Raw genomic sequence first — 13,436 nt, 5'->3', positions numbered from 1 at the left:
TGTTTAGTTTTTCCTCCTGATGCGTCTAATTTCAATTTTAAACCTCAAATCATTCAACTTTTACCAAATTTTCATGGCCTAGATTCTGAAAATCCATATTTGCATTTAAGAGAATTTGAGGAGGTTTGCAACATTTATAATGATCAAAATTGTAGCATGGATATTTTTCGATTAAATCTTTTCCCTTTTTTCCTTAAAAGATAAAGCTAAAGCATGGTTGCAAAATTTGAGATCAAGTTCAATAAGATCATGGGAAGAAATGCAACAACAATTTCTAAAAAAAAATTCCCTTCCCATAGAACAAACTCTTTTAAAAGACAAATTACAATTTTTTTCTCAAAAACAAGGGGAAACATTTTATCAATGTTGGGATAGATATAAAGAGTTACTTAATACATGCCCACATCATGGTTTTGAAATATGGAAGATAGTTTTTCACTTTTATGAAGGTTTAATACTTAAAGATAGGCAAATAGTAAAATTCATGTGTAATGAAACTTTTGAAGATAAAAACCCAAATGAAGCTATGGAATATTTGGAGTCATTAGCAGAAAATGCTTAAAATTGAGATAATATAGGCTCAATTGAACCACCAAGTAAAACCAATAATTCAACAAATGGGGTTGGTATTTATCATCTTAAAGATGATGTAGATATTCAAGCTAAACTTGCATCTTTAGCAAGAAAAATTGAGTCATTAGAAATGAAAAAGAGTGATCAATTAAAAAGTTTTCAAGAAATTGTTTGTCATATCTGTGATACACATGATCATCTTACAAAAAATTGTCCGACTTTGCCTTCATTTAAAGAATGTCTCCATGAACAAGCCAATTATGTTAACAATTTTAAAAAACCAACATTAGATCCTTTTTCACAAACGTATAATCCTGGTTGGAGAAACCATACTAATTTTAGTTGGAGGAACGATAATAATGCACAACCTTCACAACAACATTTTCAAAATAACCAAAATCACCAAGGTTATGCTCCTTATATCCCACCTCCAAGAAAACATTTTGAAGATGAAATTCATGCATATATTCAAAAGCAAGAGTCTATCAATATTCAAAACATTCAATCTATGAATGATTTGAAATAAACTCTTGCAAAATTTGCATCTGCACTTAATATTCATGAAAAAAAAAAAATTCCATCTCAACCACAACCTAATCGTAAAAATCAAAATCAAGATAAATTTGATCAAGTAAAATCTGTTATTACTCTTAGAAGTGGAAAAATAGTTAATGATCCATATAGTGATGAAAACAAAGATCAATTAAACTCAAAGAGTAAGGATTCAAATCCTGATACTTTTGAGAAAGATGATGCTTTGGGTCCTAAAAATAAGAAAGTTGATGATAAATTATCTGAAGTAATATGTGAGTCAAATAAACATGTTCCTTTTCCACATGCATTAGTAAATAATAAAAAAACAAAAAAATTATTCTGATATTTATGAAGTTTTTAAACAAGTAAAAATAAATATTTCATTATTAGATGTTATTAAACAAGTACCTTCTTATGCAAAGTTTTTAAAAGATTTATGTACAGTGAAAAGACAATTGCATGTAAAGAAGAAAGCATTCTTAACTGAACAAGTAAGTTCTATTATTCAAAATAATTCTACTTTGAAATATAAAGATCCTGGTTGTCCAACAATTTCATGTATTATTGGAAAAAATAAAATTAAAAAAGCTTTGTTAGATTTGGGAGCAAGAGTGAATTTACTTCCTTATTCAGTTTATGAAAAACTTAAGTTGGGAGATTTAAAACCTACACCTGTCACTCTTTTACTAGCCGATTAGGTCAATCAAAATATCTAGAGGTATTGTAGAAGATGTGTTAGTTCAAGTCGATAAATTCATATATCCTGTGGATTTTATTGTCTTGGATACACAATCAATAGAAGTACATAATGAAATTCCAGTAATATTAGGACGTCCATTTCTCGCAAATTCAAATTTTTTAATTAATTGTCGAAATGGAATAATGAAATTGTCTTTAGCAAATATGACTTTAGAACTTAATGTGTTCAATTTATGTAAACAACCAAGTTTTAATGAATATGAAGATGATAATGCAATAGAAACAATCGTGAAAGAAAATATACGCCAAGAAAACTTAAATCAACAATCTGAAGTTTGTTTAGTGGAAAGTTTTGATTCAAAAAATGTTTTTAAATCAAAGTTATTTGAAGAAATTAATGAACTTGAAGAAGTAAAAAAAGATGATCATCCAAAACTTGAATTAAAACATTTACCAATAGAACTAAAATATGTTTTTCTTGGTGAAAATCAAACATATCCTATTGTAATATCTTCTACCCTCTTACCAAAACAAGAAGAAGATTTAATAACATTACTTAAAAAACATAAAAATGCAATTGGATGGACTTTGCAAGATATAAAAGGTATAAATCCTTTAATCTACACACATAGAATTCACTTGGAAGAAAATGCTAAAACATATCAACAACCACAAAGAAGATTAAATCCACACATGAAAGAAGTTGTTAAAAATGAAGTCTTAAAACTATTAGATGCAGGAATTATATATCCAATTTCAGATAGTAAATGGGTAAGTCCAACACAAGTAGTACCAAAAAAATCAGGCATCACTGTTATAAAAAAAGAAAAGGGAGAATTATTACAAGCTAGGATTCCATCTAGTTGGCGTATGTGCATTGATTATAGAAAATTAAATGATGCAACTAGAAAGGATCACTTTTCGTTACCATTTTTAGATCAAATTTTAGAGAAAGTGACAGGTAATTCTTATTATTGTTTTCTTGATGGGTATTCGGGATATTATCAAATATCAATATCATTAGAAGATCAATAAATAACTACTTTCACTTGTTCGTTCGGAACTTTTTCTTTTGAAAGAATGACATTTAGTTTATGTAATGCTCCGGCTACTTTTCAAAGATGCATGCTAAGTATTTTTAGTGACATGATTGAAGAATTTGTGGAATTTTTATGGATGATATAACTATTTTTGAAAACTCATTTGAAAACTGTCTTAAAAATTTGGAAGAAGTTTTAAAAAGATGTGAAGAAAAAAATCTTGTTTTAAATTGGGAAAAACGTCACTACATGGTTAAATCCGGAATTATGTTAGGGAATGTCATATCTGAAAAAGGAATTGAAGTTGATAAAGCTAAGGTTGATGTTATTGCTAATTTACCATCACCAAACACGATCAAAGAAATTCAATCATTTTTGGGTCATGCGGGATTTTATAGAAGATTTATAAAAAAATTTAGCATAATATCGAAACCAATTTCAAATATTTTAACAAAAGATGCACAATTTGAATGGACTCAAGAATGTGAAACTGCTTTTAAAAATATAATTAATCTTTTAACTACATCACCTATTTTACAACCTCCTTATTGGTCTTTATCATTTGAATTAATGTGTGATGCAAGTGATTATGCTGTAGGAGCCGTGTTAAGACAAAGAAAAGAAGGTAAACCTTATGTGATCTACTATGCAAGTAGAACCTTAAATAGTGCCCAAATCAATTATTAAACAACTGAAAAAGAATTACTTTCAGTATTATTTGCATTAGATAAATTTCGACCGTATTTAATTGGTTATACTACTATTGTTTATACTGATCATTCTGCCATAAATTATTTATCAAATAAACAAGATGCTAAGCCAAGATTAATACGATGGATTTTGTTATTACAAGAATTTGATCTTATAATAAAAGATAAAAAAGAAAAGAAAATGTAGTGGCCGATCATTTATCAAGAATAATTTCCGAATCATCTCAAAACGAAATACCAATAAATGAAAATTTTCCGGATGATCAACTATTTTATGTTACTACTATGCCTTGGTTTGCTAATATTGTAAATTTTCCTTTGACAAATAAAATGCCTTCTCATTGGAGTTCACAAGATAAAAATAAATTCTTGAAAGAGGTCAAATATTTTATTGGGATGATCCTTATTTGTTTAAGTATTGTCCTGATCAAATTTTTCGAAGATGCATACCCGACAACGAGGTAAGTAGTGTCATTAAATTTTTTCATTCTGAGGCATGTGAAGGTCATTTTTCGTCAAAGAAAACAGCTGCAAAAATCTTTCAATATGGATTTTATTGGTCTTCTTTATTCAAAGATACGCATTCATTTTGCAAATCTTGTGAAAATTTTCAGAAAATAGGTTCAATTTCAAAACGAAACATGATGCCTTTAAATCCAATCATGATTATTGAAATATTTGATAGTTGAGGAATAGATTTTATGTGTCCATTCCCATTATCTTTTGGATTTACTTATATTTTAGTGGTTGTCGATTATGTTTCAAAATGGATTGAAGCAATTGCATGTAGAACTAATGATAATAAAGTTGTGATAAAATTTTTGAAAGAAAATATTTTCAGTCGATTTGGAATACCTAGAGCTATAATAAGTGATGGGGGAAGTCATTTGATAAATAAATCATTTTCTTCTTTGTTAAGAAAATATGGTATTACACATAAAGTTTCTACTCCATATCACCCTCAAACGAATGGTCAGGTTGAACTTGCAAATAAAGAAATAAATTTTTTTTTGGAGAAAACAGTCAATCCAAATCGAAAAGTTTGCTATTTAAGATTAAGTGATGCATTATGGGCATATAGAACTGCATTTAAAACATCATTGAGAATGTCACCATATAGATTAGCTTTTAAAAAACATTGTCATCTACCTGTTGAAATTGAACATAAAGCTTATTGGGCAATTAAAGCATTTAATACTAATTTAGATGATGCATCTAAATTAAGAAAATTGCAATTAAATGAACTAGAAGAATTAAGAAATGATGCATATGAAAATGCAAAGATTTATAAAGATAAAACAAAGTCTTTCGTGATAAAAATATTATGAGCAAATCTTTTGAAATCGGACAAAAAGTTTTACTTTATAATTCTCGCTTGCATTTGTTTCTAGGAAAATTTAGATCACGATGGTCTGGACCATTTATTGTTAAATTTGTCTATCCTCATGGTGCTGTTGATGTTGAAAATCCTAAAAATAATAATGTATTTAAAGTTAATGGGCAACGACTTAAACCGTTTATAGAAAATGAAATTCTTAATGATGAGTTTATGCCTTTATATGATCCAAATTAATTGTTACTTATATTTTCATTTTATTTTTGCAGAATTGAGTTCACTTCCCGGTTAAATGGTGAAAAACGGTACTCCGTGACTACTTTCAGTCGGTTTTATTTCAATTTCCCAAAACAATTGAATACATATATATATATATATATATATATATACAATGGATGAAGCTATCAAATAACATGGTAAATATTTTCCTTCTGTTTCTAAAAAAGTTTTGAGAATGCTTTATGAAGGCATATGTGAAAGATTGAGAATTCTTATGCAAAAAAGAATTCCGGAGGATATTCATCTTATAATTGAAGCCAAGATTCGATTTGGTGGTGAAGTTCCAAAATTATTACTTGTTCAAAATATGTCTGGACTAGGAAAAAGCACCTATCCAAAGAAAAGGAGGGCCAAAAGGTTAGATGTTTGTCATAAATGTGCCAGATGGACTTGTGATAGACGATGCAGATCTTTGGGATATGTTTCCACAAATAAAGAAGATAAAATTGATTTCATTAAGAATGAGCTGAGTAAAGAGTCATTAGATGATATCTCATTGACTCTTGAGACGCATTCTAGTGGAGATGTGCAAGATCAACTTCTCCGTTTATGGAAACTATTCCAAGCGCAGCGTCATGGTAATGGTCTTGGGAATCTGACTAAAAAAGACCATATTTGCCAATTTATAAGAAAATTGGATGGTAAGCCAACCCTCGACTCATAAATATTGAATCCGTTTCTGGACGTAAACCAGAGGAACACTGTGAGACATAATCATATCACTCTATATACGCATGCATGTTATTATATATTATTATTTTTACTGTTTTCATCATTCTGTTCATAGCTGTATTCCTATTTCTGTCGTATTTCTTGTTTTTCTTATAAAAGTCCCTCAACTGTCTCTATATTTTTGCAGAGAAACAGAAAAAAAAAAAATGGCAGGATCTTCTTCACAAAAATTGAAAAATATTTGTGTCTTTTGTGGTTCTAATACTGAAAAGAATGAAATATTTGTTGATACATCAATTAATCTTGGAAAAAAGCTAGAAGAGAGAAAAATTCACTTGGTATACGGAGGAGGCAATATTGGGTTAATGAGATCTATTTCAACAGCAGCTCATCTTGGAGGTAGTCAGTTTTTGGGTATAATTCCTACAGCTTTAGCTGAAGGAAATATTACAGGTGTTACGGTTGGGGAAGAGTTGAAAGTTTCATCAATGTATGAGAGGATAACTAAAATGATAGAAAATTCTGATGCTTTTATTTCCTTACCTGGTGGCTTTGGTACTTTAGAAGAAATTTTTTATGTTGTTTCTTGGGCACAACTTAATATCCATAATAAACATGTTGGCTTGTTGAATATCAATAACTATTATGATGGTTTGTTGATTTTTCTTGATGTAGCTGTGGAACAAAATTTCATTTCAAAAATTCACGAAGGATGATCATCTCTGCTTCGAATGAAGACCAATTAACTGATTATCTCCAAGATTTTGTTCATCAACCTGATTCGGCTATAACAAAGATCAATTGGTCTCAACCAACCAGTAAGAAAAGGAAACCAGATCATTGATTCAACATGTCACGAAATGGTTTGTGTTTGTTCCTCATCTTTAATAAATTCCAGGTGATATCTCTTTCATCATGTACTCTTTATTTTTCTTTAAAAAAAATTAAAAACAATGTAATATTCGGGTTTGGGGGAGGGTTTATCTAAAAAATTTAAAATATAAAAAAAAATATTTCTATAATAATATTTATTTTTTCTTTTTCAATGGCAGAGTAAGGAGTCAAAAACTCCTGACACGCATTAGTTTTTATTTATCATATTATCACAATAGATTAGATTTTAATATTCCGTATGTATTTAAATTGCAAACTACTAAAAAAATGAAGTCTTTTTGTATATATGTTTATTTATAATTCTTTCTATAAATTTAATATAAAATATATAATTGATGGGATATATGTTATAATTAATATATAATTGTGTGTTTTCAAATAACATATTTTCTAAAACTTTTATGAGTATATAGTTAAAGTGATATTGATTGAATGAATAGTAAAATGTATAATTGAAGAAATTAATTTGTAAAAGTGCAATACATACTCACATAAATTTTGTGAGTGAGAGGTGAGAATTGAGAAAAACAACTTATAAGCTTTTATTGATTATTAAGAAATGGTTGATTATTAGATTAAACCCATTTTTTTTTAAAAAAAATTGTGCAAATAAAAATTAGCTGCAAAGTTGTTTGAAGTTTGATTGTAATGATGTAGAGTATTAATATCTCTACTATAATTATCAATGTATTAGATTTACCTCATAAAAAAATAAACAAATAAATAAACTTTGAAAAAAAAATGTTACATTTTCAAAGTTTATTGGAGGTATTTGGTTATGTAAAAACAATTTTGCAGCCAAATAAAAAAAATAAAAAAAATAAAAAAATACAAAAAATACAAAAACAAAAACAAAATGGGTTTATTCTTTGTAAATTATCCTATATTATTTTCAATATTAGGTTATTTGATTGTCTGCTTTACATATTAGTCATTTTTAATGAGTGTATAATTTTCTTCCAACTCCATGAGTGAAAAACAGTTATATATGAAATATCATAACCTGATAGAATATGGAGTTGAAACTTTTACATTAATATTCCTGATGATATACATGTTATGAAAATGATTTCTATTATCATTTTAATTATATTATTCTCAATGTTTTAAGAAAATATTTATATAAAAAATCATATATATTTAATATTTTGGTATTGTGTGAAATATATATGTATAAACCATCCAATTATATATTAATATATTAGTTGATAACAAGATTTATAAATAAACATATGATCTTTTTATAAGTATATTTTAAAATTTCAAAGTTTGCAAATTTGAATATATATATATATTAAGGAATAAAAATCTAACTTTTGATTTTATGAAATTTTATTACCAAGGGTCTAGTAATTAGCTGGTTTGGGGGTGTGATGAAACTAAAAATTCGTAATTATTTATATGTTAAAATTTTTGTTTTAAAATTAAAGTTTTATTAAAATTATGAAGTTGTATTATTTTAGTGTTATGTGTTTATATTTAAATATTTTACTAAAAATGTTGTATTTTACAGTTTACGCAGGTTTGGTAAAAATAAAATTACTCAAGCTACAGAGTACATATTTGAGTAATATCAAATCTTGTAGAATCACAAAAGAGGCATCTTCAACTTTGTAGAAGACAAGAAATTCCAAAAACCTCATTAAGATGATCAAAATGATCAAAGATAAAAAAGGTGACAGATTTACTTTTACTATGACCAGCTTGTAGTAAAAATATCATAATTATTTCACCCTTTGCCGAAAAGAGGTGAATTATATGCCCAAACACATATACACAAAATTTTCTACGTGTTTTATTTTGAGTGTAAGTTCTGAATCTGTGATACCCCTGTCCTACATGGGAAAAATAAAATGTTTAAAATGAGTTTAAAATGGGCTACAATGAATTTCTATAGTAACTTGGATTAATCATTTTCGTAAAGCGAGGACGAATACGAAGTAGTTGCTATAGGGGCCCATTGTGCAGTCGCGCAGTCGCGGGTCTGGGCCCGGGGCATGACAGAATGGAATCAGAGACGGTCACCAGCCCGCAGACCCCGGAAAATAAGTTCTATGCGGGACAAAGTGCTACGTGCGTGGGAGCCACCTCTTGAACCTGCGGGGCAAAGTGCTACATGACGGAATCCACCTCTTAAACCCGTAGGAGCCACCTCTAGATTCCCGGTACTGGTGGATCGAGAGTTCAGGTCGCGACGAGGACGTCGCGTTCTGAAGGAGGGGTGATTGTGATACCCCTGTCCCACATGAAAAAAATAAAATGTTTAAAATGAGTTTAAAATGGGCTACAATGAACTTCTATAATAACTTGGATTAATCATTTTCGTAAAGCGAGGACGAATACGAAGTAGTTGCTATGTCTGTAAGAATAAGAGTTTGAGTGTGCATATTTCTCCAAGTTTAAGTATGAAATTTCTTTTATCCTTACTCTTGAGTATTATGTTCATGGCAAGCTAAATCCTTTTATGTCAAGGTGAAAAGGTTTAATTGTTGGTCAAGTAAGATTGTTTATATTTTGTATATTCTTCCCTTTTCTATTTTTATTTTGTTTTACTAATTGATCTTTATTTGTAGGTATAATTTGGATAATTTATTGGTATCTATTTGCATCAAATACTTGGTACCTTAAATGTGGTTACCTTGATTAATTTGTTGTCTAATATGATACAATAAATACTACAATAATTATATACTATAAATATATGTATCAATTTATAATAAAGTCATATATATTATTTAGATAATAGCGTGGCTCTGCCGGTTGTTCTAAATAATATTTTGTGATTTGATCTAACATTTACTTTCTCGCAACTAACATTTACTTTCTTGCATCTAACATTTACTTTTCCGCAACTAACATTTACTTTCTCGCATCTAACATAAAAAAGGTCATATATTTTATTTAGACAATAGCGTGGCTCTGCCGGTTGTTCTAAATGAAATATTGTGATTTGATCTAACATATACTTTTATGTCAATTTATATTTATGCATCTATATATATATTATGGGTACCATGTATTAAATATCGGTTAATCTGATATTTATATAGTGAAAATTATATTATATGATATATTTGTTTAAATATTTAATTGTTCTTTTATGTTTATTCTTATATTAGTTTCTTTTATTTATTTTTCTTAAGCTATCTTAAATAAACCAACAATGAACCTTTGAATCCTTGACAATTTTATAATTTGTGTATTTGAAGTTTTATAATAATATTTCCATCTATAATATATCATTGCTAAAATTAAACTTACAGCATCCTCTATGTGGATCGATCTCGTACTCCTGAGTATATTACTTGCAGACAATCTACACTTGGGTGAATTACAATTTAAGTTGTAGCAGTCTTCACCCTGAAGCTAAATTTGGTTGGATTGTACTAACATTGTTTTCAACTACCAATAACAGATAGAAATATAGTGAAGATATAATTAACTTAAAGATATATTAATAACTACTATATTACTAATTATTTACAGTATTCATGATTCCAGTTTCAATTTGAGAGGATATGTTTGTTTTATTTGTAGTCACAACCGTGGCCGCATCCTCAAACACCTGCAACTATCAACAAGATAAGATTTTAATTAAAAACACCATCCCAGTATCCTGAAATAATTACTATCAAATTGAAAACTTAAACACATTTATAATATATTTACTTACATTTGACATATCAAAAGAATTTGAGGACTATCCAATAAGTACATCCTTATGGAAAGAGAATTTCCTCCTCACCTAGGACATTAAGTTCGTGTGTCATACTTAGGAAACACTAGTGGTTGTTAATCATGATAATATAAGTAATAATACATTAAAATTCATACATGCAATTTTTTTGGCACAGCTAGTGATATCTCTTGTGTTATTTGACTTTGAATATGTTCATCTTCATCAAGTATTGTTTGCCCACATGTTGGATTTTCTACTTCACTAGTGGGAGGACAAGTTCTCTTGTTATGAGCTTCAGCTCCACACCTACTACACTTGAGTGTATGCTGCTGTCGTTTCATCTTATTAGCATTGACAATCAACTGTGGTTTACCCTTAGTTCTCCTTCTTCTCTTTTGCGATTGTTTATCACTTTCCCTTCTTCTTGCTTTCTTAGGCCTACCAACACTCCTTTCAAAGATTGGTGGCAGTGGAGAAACATAGTCAGAAGCTTGCCACTCGTTTCTGCCATTTATAGGAATAACAACAGGAGCATAGACTTTCTTATAAGTCTTAACACTCTAATATGTATGTGTGAACTCTTCGTAATCCAGCCTTTGTGTGTAGATGACACATAAAGCATGATTGCATGGAATTATAGACAAATCCCATTTCCTACATTCACAAGCATGATTTTTCGAATCTAAATTGTATTTGGTTTCAAGTGCATCAAAGCATGAAATCTGATAATGGAATGCATCAGCTTTAATAGGAAGACAATCTCCAATTTTTTTGCTTGTTTTTTCTATGATTTTTTCAATCTAGGGACAATGTATCCCTTTCCACTTCTCTTCTGCTCTATCACTATTGGTTTGCATTCTTTGCATCAAATACTCCAGAATCCATTTCAACATAGAAATTAAAGGTTTCTCCCTTGATTCCAAGATGACACTGTTGAAAGACTCACATCCATTATTAAGAATCATGTCACACTTAGAAAATTCTTGAAAGTGTGACCTACTCCACTGAGTAGGTGTCTTATCATTGAACCATTTGTAGGCATTTTCATCCAGTTCTCTTAGTTTTTTTATTTTCCTATCAAATTCATTAACAATTGATGCCCTAGCACACTTTTACACAGCAAGTTTGAATGATTGTCCTCTAAAACCAGAATTTCTAAAGTTGTCATGCATATGCTGGTGTGAAAAATGATCGCAAGCGTACGAGAGTCAAGTTTCAACAACAATCAATCCTAATTAATTAATCTTCATGAATTTCAATGAATTAATAGCCAAGAACACTTAAGTGTATTATTCCCTCTACCGAGTAACAAATAATGTTTATCAACTACAATTCAATTCCAATATCCCTATTAAGAATCAACTCACAGTGATCTATCCCAAAACAATGTTCTTTTTAAAAGCTCTGTTAAAATTATATACTCTCCCGAGTTATATAAATAATTAACAGTGTATTTTTCTATTGGTCCTATTCAAAATCTCCTCTCCCGAGAGCCAGATTTTAAATAAATATTACAAATCAATTATTGATCAGATAATTGAAAAGACAATCAATTCTAGAAAAACAATTAATCTAGAAAAAACTCAATTCAATAAAATCAAAAATTAATGAAAGCGTCTACACCAGCTTCTATCCGACCTCTAGACTCTAAAAAATTAGTTTATAATAAAATTCTGAATAAAACAATAATTCATGTTCAAAAATCCAAACATAATCAAAATTTTATAAAAGATAGAAAACAAATCCGTAGATGCGATGCCGTGCCCGGAATATCGATCTCCGTCTTTGTTCTTCAATTAAAGCTCCAATTTTTCCCAGAAATTCTTCACGTTCCAATCTCTGATTTTCTGTTATGTATCGTGCACAAAAGCCCGTTCAAAAAGCCCAAGAGAATAAAATTTTTCCTTCCCGCAATAATTAAAACACCGAGACTTATCACCGGGCGCGGGCGCTCCAAAACTCTTAGGAGAGCGCGCATAACGTTCTGACTCAAATCCTCAATCTCACAATGAATGTTGCGCGTTTGCTCTACTACCTCTCTTCTTTAGCGCTTGATGAAGTGCTAACAACAAGCCCATTAAGAAGCCCATTAGCTTTCCTTCATTATTTTCTTTCCTACTTTAATTCTTCTTTTATTAATTTATTTTTTTCTTTTCTTTTCTCTTCTCAAATTCTTATTTTTCTTCTCTTTTTCACAATACTTCACTAATTCCCTACAACCACAAAAACAACAAAACCCACACATAAATCTGCTCGAAACAAATAATTAACAATTAAAATCATATATAAATTAAGTGTATAAAATACACTTATCAAATACCTCAAACTTAGACTTTTGCTAGTCCCGAGCAAAACTATCAAAACAATAACTTCCAAAAACTTCATATCACCAAAAGAAATAGTCAAGAAATATTATGGAGCAATGGCCTCAGAAATAATTTTAAAAATTCAAATCCAATCACATCCAACCTACTAACACTTGAACATTTTAATCATAACCAAATAACCTCATAAACTTACAAGCTCCGCAACTCACGTTCAAAACACCCTTATCCAAGTTCAATTCACACATTCATAGATCATGAGGACTTTTCAGGGTAGCATAGGATCAAAATTAGGATATTAATAAAAAAACACTCACAATTAGGTAAATGCAAAGAATAATAGTGTGTGTGTGTTTCAATCAAAATTCATAATCATTAAAAGTATCAATCAACAGTCCATAGGCTAAATTTTCGCAACTCTTCTCCACTAGTATATTGTGCAACTGTGACTCGGTCAAAAGGACTTAATTGGCTTGTAATGTAAGGCATGGCTCATGGATACAAACGAAGAATAAGAATTCAAAATAAGGAGTAATTTACATTTATGCTCTAATTTCAACTCCTTTTCATTCACACTTTCACACTTATTTTTCACTTCATTGATTTTTCATCTTTTGCACACTTTCGTTCGCAATTTTTTTTTTCAAACCCCTTTCAACTCTTTTTTTTTTACTACTACTTTTTCTTTTCAATTCA

General features: G+C 29.3%; 1 non-coding gene across 1 annotated transcript; it reads right to left on the bottom strand.

Annotated features, from left to right (window-relative positions):
- Positions 1-302: 302 nt before the first annotated feature.
- LOC140870226 (small nucleolar RNA R71) lies at positions 303-414 on the bottom strand. Its single transcript, XR_012147197.1, has one exon. It is a non-coding gene; the product is annotated as a small nucleolar RNA R71 (small nucleolar RNA).
- Positions 415-13,436: the final 13,022 nt, after the last annotated feature.

Source organism: Henckelia pumila, chromosome 4 (genome assembly GCF_033568475.1).
Source record: "Henckelia pumila isolate YLH828 chromosome 4, ASM3356847v2, whole genome shotgun sequence".
Lineage (NCBI taxonomy): Eukaryota > Viridiplantae > Streptophyta > Magnoliopsida > Lamiales > Gesneriaceae > Henckelia > Henckelia pumila.
The sequence above is the reverse complement of the archived record's forward strand: the minus strand, read 5'-3'. Positions and strand labels throughout refer to the sequence as shown.